The sequence below is a fragment of the Macadamia integrifolia genome, chromosome 5 (assembly GCF_013358625.1).
Source record: "Macadamia integrifolia cultivar HAES 741 chromosome 5, SCU_Mint_v3, whole genome shotgun sequence".
Taxonomy (NCBI): domain Eukaryota; kingdom Viridiplantae; phylum Streptophyta; class Magnoliopsida; order Proteales; family Proteaceae; genus Macadamia; species Macadamia integrifolia.
Window position 1 is genome coordinate 40,583,032 of NC_056561.1, and position 10,812 is coordinate 40,593,843.

Here is a 10,812-nt window from a genome sequence, read left to right on the forward strand (position 1 = left end):
AAAGATCTACCATGAATAGTTAAAAATATAAGAAAATCTACCAGCACATGAGGGAAATAAATGATTATATTTGAGTCTAAAATTTGATATTTGAACAATCTAGAACATTTTCAAGATATCGCTGTGGTTTAAATTTTATATTACTTTTCTACATTGCAAAACTTAATGCAAATATAGAAAAACATTCAAAAGAGGTATTGGAAAAACATCCTGCAATTATGCATGTTTGATTACCCAAAATACCCTCTATTTTACGAAATTAATACAGAGTCTTGCTTGAAACCTTACGATGTCAAGTTCAGTGTAATCAATCATAATTAAAAATATCAAGAAAATTAGAAAAGAGTCTTGTCACTGTGCATATGCTTGGACGATCATTATTCATTTATTTATGTGGATTCCACGTTCTAAGAGACATGAACATGATAGATCCCCATTGGCTTTCCCTTTTAAGGTGTAGGGAATCACAACAACCACATCCTCTGAACATGGTTTTGTCTTATTTTCATCAAACATAAGGAAGCAGCGAGGCAGCAACCCATCTAGATGTTAGGGTCAGACACAAAAGGTAAAGGTTAAAGGGTATGGGAATTAACAATTAACAATGTGAAGAAGAAGAGCATCATATGCTAACCCAAAAGAAAATGCCAACCAACCTGGAAAGATGATGAATTGGAAACAAGGTAGGGACAAGATAGAGAAAAAGCTTTACTTTTAAAATGATGGGTCAAAGTCATTGAGTCAGCAAAAAGTAAGATCATACAGAGTAGCTTGGGAAAGAGCATTTAGGATAGTGTTAGAAAAGAAAATATCCTAAGGGTAATGTTCTTTCTCCCCCACTTTTTTTTGGAAAAGTTTTATCTTTAAATGTTAAAAATATTTTAATATAATTTCTATATAATAAAATTTACTTTTGTAAAAAATATATATATATAGATATACATATTATACCAAGAGGGCGAAAAAAATAAGTTTATAAACTTCTTGTAATCAACCTTGGTTACAACAATATTTTTCCCTAGAAAATAGGGTAAATTGAGTTGGATTTGGTGGGTTTGCCTCGATGAACTAATTGAAATTCTTTCATTGTCAGTGTTTGATCTCTCTCTCTCTCTCTTTAATTGATCCATGTAGCTGACCTCATTAAGTCGGGATAAAGTTGAATTTATTGTTATTATTACATCTTTAAAGGATTAGAAGTAACTATTGAACAGTTGACCTATGCGTTTTATCACAAGTAAAGAGAAATGAAGGGAATTTGAAACAATCGTAAGAGAATTTTCTAATATATTGTTACTCTTAAGGTGCAATATAAATTATAACTTTATTTTTTACTTTTTAGTATAAAGTAATTTTCTATCAATGAGAGTAAAACCATGTCATTTTATATGTGTACGCGAAAAACATATAAAACAATGATATCTCTTAAGAATAACATGATGGCGGGTAAGTTGTTTTCATATAAATTTAAAAATCTTGTTTACTTCTAACTTCAAAAAGTTTTGGGAATAAAAGAAGAGGCTATCAAAAGAAGATGACATGTTTTAAATACATCTATAGAAGTGTAATTTAGAAAATTTTTAATTTTAAGGAATTAATTAAAAATGTGAGAGTACATCCAAATATTTCATTTCTTATTGAAAACGTTTGATGTATTTTTGTGTTTATACCACTTACGACTTTTATGTGGTTGATGATTTGAAGACCTTTTCTTTTTAGTCATTTTTTTTAATAAGCAATACTAATAGTCAAACATTGACAATACTCTGAATTTTAGAGTTAAAATATGAGAAATTTTTAAGACTTTTGAGTTTTCAGCATTTTAAATTTAGGGGAGAGGTTTTGTGCACAAGTATGCACCCCTTTGAATTTTTCTCATTTTAAATTTAAGGGAGAGATTTTGTCCATAGTCGTACACACAACCATTGGATAGAGGCAAGGGGCCATGTACCAGACATGGTCACGCCCATCCAACATTTAAGTGCATGACAGTGCACACATCCTTCTGCCTTAAATTTACATGTTTTTTTTTTATATATATATATATTTATACTTTCATACATGAATTGATACATCAAAATACAAATAAAATATGCTTTTCATTTATAAATATATTAGATAAGGGAGTACAATACACCATCTTATAATTATTTTTAAAAAGAATAATCACTTAGTAATTTTTTAGAAACAAAATTAGATGCATATTTATTATTATTATTTTTTTTTGTGGGAAGACCAAAGCTTTTTTATTATAAATAAAATTCTTCTACATAGATTATTAGTTTTAAGAGTGTAATGATATATATATATATAATTTTTTTTTTGTATGAAAAAATTAATTTTCCTCCAAAATATGATAACAGTAATAACTAGTTAATCACATTTGTCTTTATGAATTAACCTAATAATATTTTAACTAGTAGTTTCCTAGTCATTGCAAATACTGAACGAGAACGATAAGGAGTGCATAACACAAAAAATTGCAAAGGGATGTGATTCGTCAAGCTGGGGTAAACAAAGCCATCCGACCCTATTGTATTAAGCTTTCGAAGAAACATCTAAAAAAAATAATAATAAAATAATAGTGATAATATGCTTGCCTTTTTTTTTTCCTTCTCTCTTGGATGAGAATAATGTACTTACTTACATGCATATAGTTAGAGCAAGAGCATCTAACTAGGAAAGTATGTGTTTGGGATTCCATACCATACCCACAAGATATTGGGATCAGCACTGCTCATTCTGAAAATAAAATATGAGCTAATTTATACTTATATGTAGCATAGGGTTGTGTGCCCACTAGCTTGTCCTTGAGAGTTCTAATTAACATTTTCTATTTGGACCTATATTAGTATATCTCATTTCTACCAAAAAAATATATATTAGTATATCTCATACATGGCTGTTATCCTAATAAATGTGCTCACATATGTCTGTCACGCATGTGTAACATGGAGAAAATATGACCAAGTGTACCTACCCCATTTAAAAAAAAATAAAATTCATGTACCTACCTATCTTAGAAGGGTCTTGTCTTGTACCAAATAAATAAATTAATATATAAATAATAAAGAAAAAGTAAGAAAGATAGGAAGAGTTGTTTTTTTTTCAAGCAGTTAGGCACTTTGAATTTGTAGATTAGAATAGTAATTGAATAATTATATGAAGGAATTTTATACCAATAAGATCTCTCTGATTGTATGATTAGTAAAATTTCACCTCTTATTGTATGTGGTCGAAAGTATCTCTTTTCAGTTCAATCTAACACTCAAATGTCGTGGCTTAAGAGGTTCTTTCTTTATCATGGATGAAAAGAACTTGATCCTAATTATACTTTATTAATAACATAATCAAATATGTAATCTGCCACCCCATTAATTAGTCTCTAGGTCTGGGTGATAATATTATATAATTGAATTTTTTGATTTATTGCTTTATAAGTGATTGGATGAGAATCTTAAAACAAATTTAATGTAACTGAAAAAGGGATGTTGAGATTGATGAATAGTAAACTTGAAAAAATTAAATAAGGAAAGAACAAATTAAAGATAAATTTGGAGTATCTTGGATACAAGAAAGTTGCGAGAAATTTCCTTGAGGTGGTATGAATATGTTACAAAGATCTTTGAATACTCCAGTATGAAAGAGTGATTTGATCCAAATTGAAAGAACTAAAAGCGTCGAACGTAGATCTATATTGATTATAAAAAAGTGGTGAAGAAAGATATGCATAGCTCAAGACTCAAAGATTTAAATCACGGCTTCATAATCATTTCCAGCCAATATCAATGCGTATTGGTTGATAAGGATCGTATTGGATGGTTTTACCTTGTCATTTTGAATAATACATACTAATATACCACTACCAGATAGCATTATCGTTTTAGGGTACCTATGATATTGTTACACATCGTATCAGTCCTCTACATTAAGGATATCAAAACCAAATCGAAACTCCGAAACAATGAGATTGTTTAATTAAACGAATTTAACCGAATTAAACTATTTAAAGTGACAATAAACCATTTAAAATGGGTTAATATAACATAGCAAGTTAAGTCAATCATGATTAGAATAAATAATTGTGGTAAGAATAAAGCAGTTCCACTAAAAATTATAAAAGACATTCAAATCTTTTGAAGAAAAAATTAAAACATATAAACCATTATAACCTTAAAAGACAAACATATAACAATAAACAATACAATTCAATGTTAAATTTACACACACACACACACACACACACACACACACATATATATATATATATATATATAAAGATGTATTTCTATCATATATGATATCCATTGAAGCAATTAATAATTTAAGATGACTATTAAATTTCAAATAATGATAGACAATTACAACATATTTTTAGACAATCAATGGTAAGAAAGAGACATCTCTTTAGTAAAATGTCTCTCTATCTTTCTCTCTAAGAGATTTAGTTACAAGCTATCGAGGATGGGTTCTTTAGTTTAGGAACCTTGAATGTGGATGAAAACAATCTTGAAGTCTCTGAAGAGGAAACGACATTGATGCACTTTCATTTTAAACTCTTTCTATAGCCTTGGTTACAACCAGAGAAATCTAGAGTTCAGAAGCTTATTAACGATAATACAATCACAATAATCAATTTCATCATTGTGTAATCAAAAATGATTTTCTTATAAGGTTCATAAAAACAACAATGTAATGCTTTCATGTAAGAGAGCATATCACAAAAATAGAAAATCAATTGAACATGATTGAAAAACTTGTAGAACATATTAATTCTTGGTATTAATGGTTTGCTTAATAGTTTCAACTATTTTATTCATAGATTCTTTTACTTGACAATTTTGGGTCACTTTGTTACAGATATCCAATGTTGAAGGAATCCCTTTTTAGCTATTTCTTTTTTAAGACAGATCTAAAGACAATCACATGCATCCAGTATAAAAAGTTTGTCCATTAAAAATTATTAGAACATCTAATGTAAGTCCTACGTGCTCAATTGAATCTCCAATTAAGCGGTGGTTGTTGGGAACTTATGACTCAAAGAGAAGTAAGAGTTGATCGGATTGCATGAAAATAAAATAAGGGATAGAATTGGAGATATCTCTGAATCTGAGATCCAACCAACTCTAAAGTGAAACCTTAGTAATTGCAACCCTCAAATACTCAAAATATATAATTTAACAGTATCCATAAACCAAATTAATACCGTAGTCACTATTACTTTTTTAAAACCAAAACACCGCCAATTCCATATAAGAAACAGAACTCACGAGGATCACATTATTGAAAGAATTTCTCAACATCTACAAAAGAAAAACAACAACATAAACATTAAAACCAATGAAGCAAAAAATCCTCAAAATAAGAATGAGAGAAGCAACGAAACAAAACCCAACCAGTGGTGAGAGCCTTGATTGTCCCAGCGTGCCTTCATCTGAAATCTTTAAAGACTTCTTCAACCGATCGAGGATTATGAAGTCCAAAGGTCCTTTCATACTTGAGACAAGTTAGAGGATTAACCCAACATTAGATACGATAAACCCATAAATGAACGAAGAAAATCGAACATTTAAAAAGTATGGATTAAAAGAAAAAAAAAAAACAAACAAGCAAACAAATTTTAGAAGATAAGAAGTGCATTATAGGATCAATGAGCGAAGATGAATACCTTAAATTAAATCATTGGATGGGAAAAGAAAAAGCTAAAAAAGTGTATAAGAAACCTTGCAATAGCTTACTTGGAGCCAAAGAAATAATAGAGAAAGGGAGCTCTTGGAGCTCTCTTAGAGTAGATTGTGGGCTTTGGGAGAGAAGACCAAAGAGGTGACACAACTCTTTGATTTTGTTACCTAATAAAGGGGAGAGAAGAGGGAAGATTTTATTTCCTAATGAAGGAGAGAGAAGAGGGAAGAATTTCTTTACTAATAAATAGGATAAGAGAAAGATTGGGAACGTGTATGAGAGAGAGAGAGAGAGAGAAATAACGGATGTTGGGTAGAGATAGGAACGTGTGTGAGAGAGAGAAAAAAATATTTCTGGTTTTGCTTTCTGATGGGTAGAGATAGGAACATGTGTGAGTAGGGGTGTCAACGGTCCGGGTTGGTGTGGTTTCGGTCCGGTTCCACCGGTTTCGGTGTGAGTTTGGAAGTGATCGAAATCGACCCATTAAGGATTTATCGGTTTCGGTCCGGTGTCGGCTTCGGTGCAGTTTGGGTTCGGGTTGGTACCGGTTTGGATTTATTAGGTTCATTTCGGTTTGGATCGGTTTTTTAAATCGGTATGGAGCCATTAGGAAACAACCAAATGATGAATTGTTGAACTTCGATTTCTTAAATCGATTTGTAACCGGGTTGATTTTTGTTTTGGTCTAGTTTGGATTCGATTTTCCATACAAATGTATACAAAACTATTCAAATTTTGATTTTTTTAATGAATTTTGGAGTGTTTCGGTTTCTTACTGGTTTGGTTTCGGTTTCGGTCTGGGTTTTGAGCCGATTTCGGTTTGGTTTCGGGTTCATCCGGTTTTCGGTGCGGTTCGGTTTGGTTTTGGGGTTACAATACTCGAAACCGAACCGAACCAATAAGGCTTCGGTTCGGTTCGGTTCGGTCCGAGTTGTTATCGGTTCGGTCCGGCCGGTTTTACCGGTTCGGTTTAGGAATTGACACCCCTATGTGTGAGAGAGAAAAAAATTTCTGATTTTGCTTTCTAATAAAGGGGAGACAAGAGGGAATATTTTATTTATTAATAAATAAAATAAGAAATGTTTCAAAAAATTAATAAATACATTGGGGGAGAGAGATTCTATTTCCTAATGAATGAGAGGGAAGCATTTCTTTACTAATAAATAGGATAAGAGAAAGATTGAGTGCAAATATTTTGAGCTATTGTTGTAAGAGACAAAAAATTGAAAAATCCTGAGATATTGTAGTTGATTTTTTTGTCTTATCTGTGGTATATATAAGGAAGAATTCCATACAGTAAAAACCTTTAAAGTCGATGAAAGATCATTGAAAGATACCGTTTTTATGCAATAAATCTCTCCATAATTTTGTGCCTATTTTTTTTATTCATTTAATATGCAATAATTATAATTAATGACACCCATTTCTCCTCCATGTTTAGAGAGAGAGTGAGAGTAAGAGAATTATAGAGAGAAAATACCCATTTCTTCCACGTTTAGATTTTGTAAGGGATGGAATGAAAGATTTTATGAGCGTTTTTTTTTTATTTTTATGGTATATCTCTCTATATTTACCTTTTTAATATTTCTATAATTATTTATAATTCTCTCTATGCAGAAACTCCCTCCATTGTGCTCCACGTTTTTTTTCTTTCAAAGAGGATGAGAGAGAGAGAGAGAGAGAGAGAGAGAGAGAGAGAGAGAGAGAGAGAGAGAGAGAGAGAGAGAGAGAGAGATTTAAGGAGGAATATTATATGCTTTTTTTTAATCATTTTTAGTATTTAATTAATTAATAATTATAATTAATTATTACTCTCTCCTTTCTCCTACACGTTTAGAAAGAGAGAGAAATAGAGAATTATGGAGAGTTTATTATTATTAATTTTTTTGTTGGTATATCTCTCTCCATAATTGTTCATTCCATCCTCATTCTCTATAATTCTCTCTATTTCTCTTTCCACTCTCCCTCTTTCTCCTCCACGTTTAGAGAGAGAGAGACAGAGTAAGACTTATATAATTTATTATTATTATTTATTTTACCATTTTGAGGGGTGAGATGATGAGTGGGTTTTGGGTTTATAATTTTATGCCTTTTTAATACTTAATAATAATTATAATTATATGCCTTTTTAATACTCCACTCTTCCCTTTTCTCCTCCATGTTTAGAGTGGGAGAGAGTGGGAATTATAGAGTTTATTATTATTATTTGATTTATCTTCCATTTTTGAGGGTGAGAGGATGAGTGGGTTTAGGGTTTATAATTATATGCCTTTTTAATACTTAATAATAATTATAATTATATGCCTTTTTAATACTCCACTCTTCCCATTTCTCCTCCACGTTTAGAGTGGGAGAGAGTGAGAATTATAGAGTTTATTATTATTATTATTTGATTTATCTTCCATTTTTGGGGGGTGAGAGGATGAGTGTGTTTAGGATTTATAATTATATGCCTTTTTAATACGTAATAATTATAATTATATGCTTTTTTAATACTCCACTCTCCCCCTTTCTCCTCTACGTTTAGCGAGAGAGAGAGAGAGAGAGAGAGAGAGAAGAATTATAGAGAATTTATTATGATATTTGTTTCATATTCCATTTTGAGGGGTTTTTGGTCATTTGGGGATTTTTTTCGGTGTTTTTTGATCATTTGAGAATTTTTTTTTATAGATGTAAATGGTTTTTTTGTCATTTTCAAAAATTATACCAAAGACAAGAAATACGTACTTTTATATAATAGTATGATAGTATGATATATATTTCTGCTAATGATGGGTATCCAGGTTTTCAGCATGACAAGTCCCGTGGGTTCATACTGACCCCACAACTGCATGGACTGGGTCATACTAAGGTTGAATGAGAACTATTCAACTTTCACTGAAAACAATGAAGAACACTAAACATCCCCGTGTTATATTTACATATATTTTAATAAAAAAAAAATATTCATTTGAATAAAAAATAAATCTAATAAAATCAAACCAAATCGTTTAAACTGAGACCATTGAAACCTTTTATTAAAAAATTCCGTTTTGATTTTACTTGAAAAATCATGCATCAAACTAAACTGAACTATTTACATCAAAATCAAACCAACCAAAACCCTTAAGTATAACTACTAAAAAATATATGATTTTCAATAGAATTGATTGAAAAAAATAGATTTATACAGCTGACCCTATTTCTATTATGACAAGACTGAATTGAATTGAGTTTTGTTTGAGACTCCTAGAACAATAGAAAAGAACAATTCATTGTAAACCCCTTAAATTCTCCTTTGAGCTAAGATAGTTGGTGAAAGTTGTTTTCAAACTTGTCACAGCTTTGGCGTTTAGAAGCGAAAGTTGTAGTGAGGGGGATAGGTTAGACAACAAGTTACCAACTTGGAGATATTAGATTTGGAGTTTTAAAAGTAAAGTCGTAATCACTCACTCTCACATTCAAGGATCAGGAACTCGCAGACACGCAATCTAAGACGTTCAAACGTAACTTAAGGTGTTCTTGATCATTGAATATGGATCTCAATCCCACTCACTCTCAATGATGTCAGTATCTCCAAGATCCAAAGATCAAATTAATGGCTATGAAAGTCTTGGAATCGTTTCAACTTTCTTAACCTTCAACACTCAATTCCTTACTAATTTTTTCGTAACAGCAAATGCCACCATAAGATATTTATCACTCCTCAATCAAAGAATGGACAAAGATATATGGGGAAGGCCTACATCCTGTATATTTGACTTTTGTTCCACCAAATTATCGATCACAAAAGCAAATACTAAATGAGCGATCGAGAAATCAAGTTGGTGGGGCCTCTCCTCCTTTTTGCTGTCTATTTTATTTCTCGCGGCAGCCACTTGATTCCTTAAATGGTTCATTGTTTATAAATTGGACAGCTTGATTTGATCCTCTTGATTGGCTGTCTGATTTCTATTCTCATCCGTTCATTTCAACTTTCCATATGTAATATGTCCTCTTCTAGGTGGGTCTACCATGATTGGATTGAGTGTTTAAATTTGTTTAGTTCGGGTTAACTGGTTTGGTTCGGTCCGATTTGGTTAATCTGAGATATAAAATTAAAAATCAAACTATTTATTAAACGATTTTAATATCCCAAATCTAAATCAATTGATAAATGGTTTCGATTAAATGGGCATCTGGAAACATCGTTTGAAATTAATACATCACCTTAGCTCCTACTCATTATCTGACATATCTCAATTTTACAGTAGTTCTTCGAATGTTTTTACCATCATTGTTTCTTGAGTCAACCCTTTGCTTAATTATTCTTTTTTCGTCATAGTTTTCTTTTCATCATTTCATCATTTCTTCTGTGCATAAGAAATATATGAGAGAGAGATAGACACACCACCCACGTGTTGCATGCTACTGGGTAGCACCAATGGGAGTATGGGATGAAACAACATCATACATGAGAGATAGAGGGTTATCTCAAAAAAGGAAAGAGAAAAAATTATTATAAACATGCTAACATACATCACATAGATTACAACCCGACTTCAAAAAAAAATATCTTATTTTTTTTGTAAAATTTATTGTTGAATTGTTATTGTTGTAATTTTTTTTTTTGTTCGAATCTAAGTAGCTGACCTCATCTATTGGGATAAAGCAAATTTATGAGCTGGTGATATCTTTTTGACTTTGATCATGAAAGCAAACTGACGTGTTCCCAGCTGTGTTGTTCTAGATTTAATAAATCTAATTAAAATATTTTTCGGATAAAAGGATTATCTATAAAGTGTAAGAACGTGCCGGTTCGGTTCGTCTTTGGGTGAACCACTACAAAGTACGGATCCAATCACTTTGGTCGTAATAGTTAGCCTCCGGCTCGCTGGTCGGTTCCACCTGTGTCGGTCCGATCTGATCCAGAAGTTGACAGGACAACGATCTGTCGTTTCCTGATATACAGCTGGAAAGGATTAGAATTTAGAACGAGGACGAGAGTTCCACGTTTGTTCCAACTTAGAAAATCGTTTTTATATAAAATTAAAAATAAAAATTCTACAAAATTAATTTATAAAAATTAAAAAGCCACCTAAGTGTTAAGTATATCCACCGCTGACAAGGTGCCACGTGTGTTCACACAAAAATCAAACTCCCGTAATATCT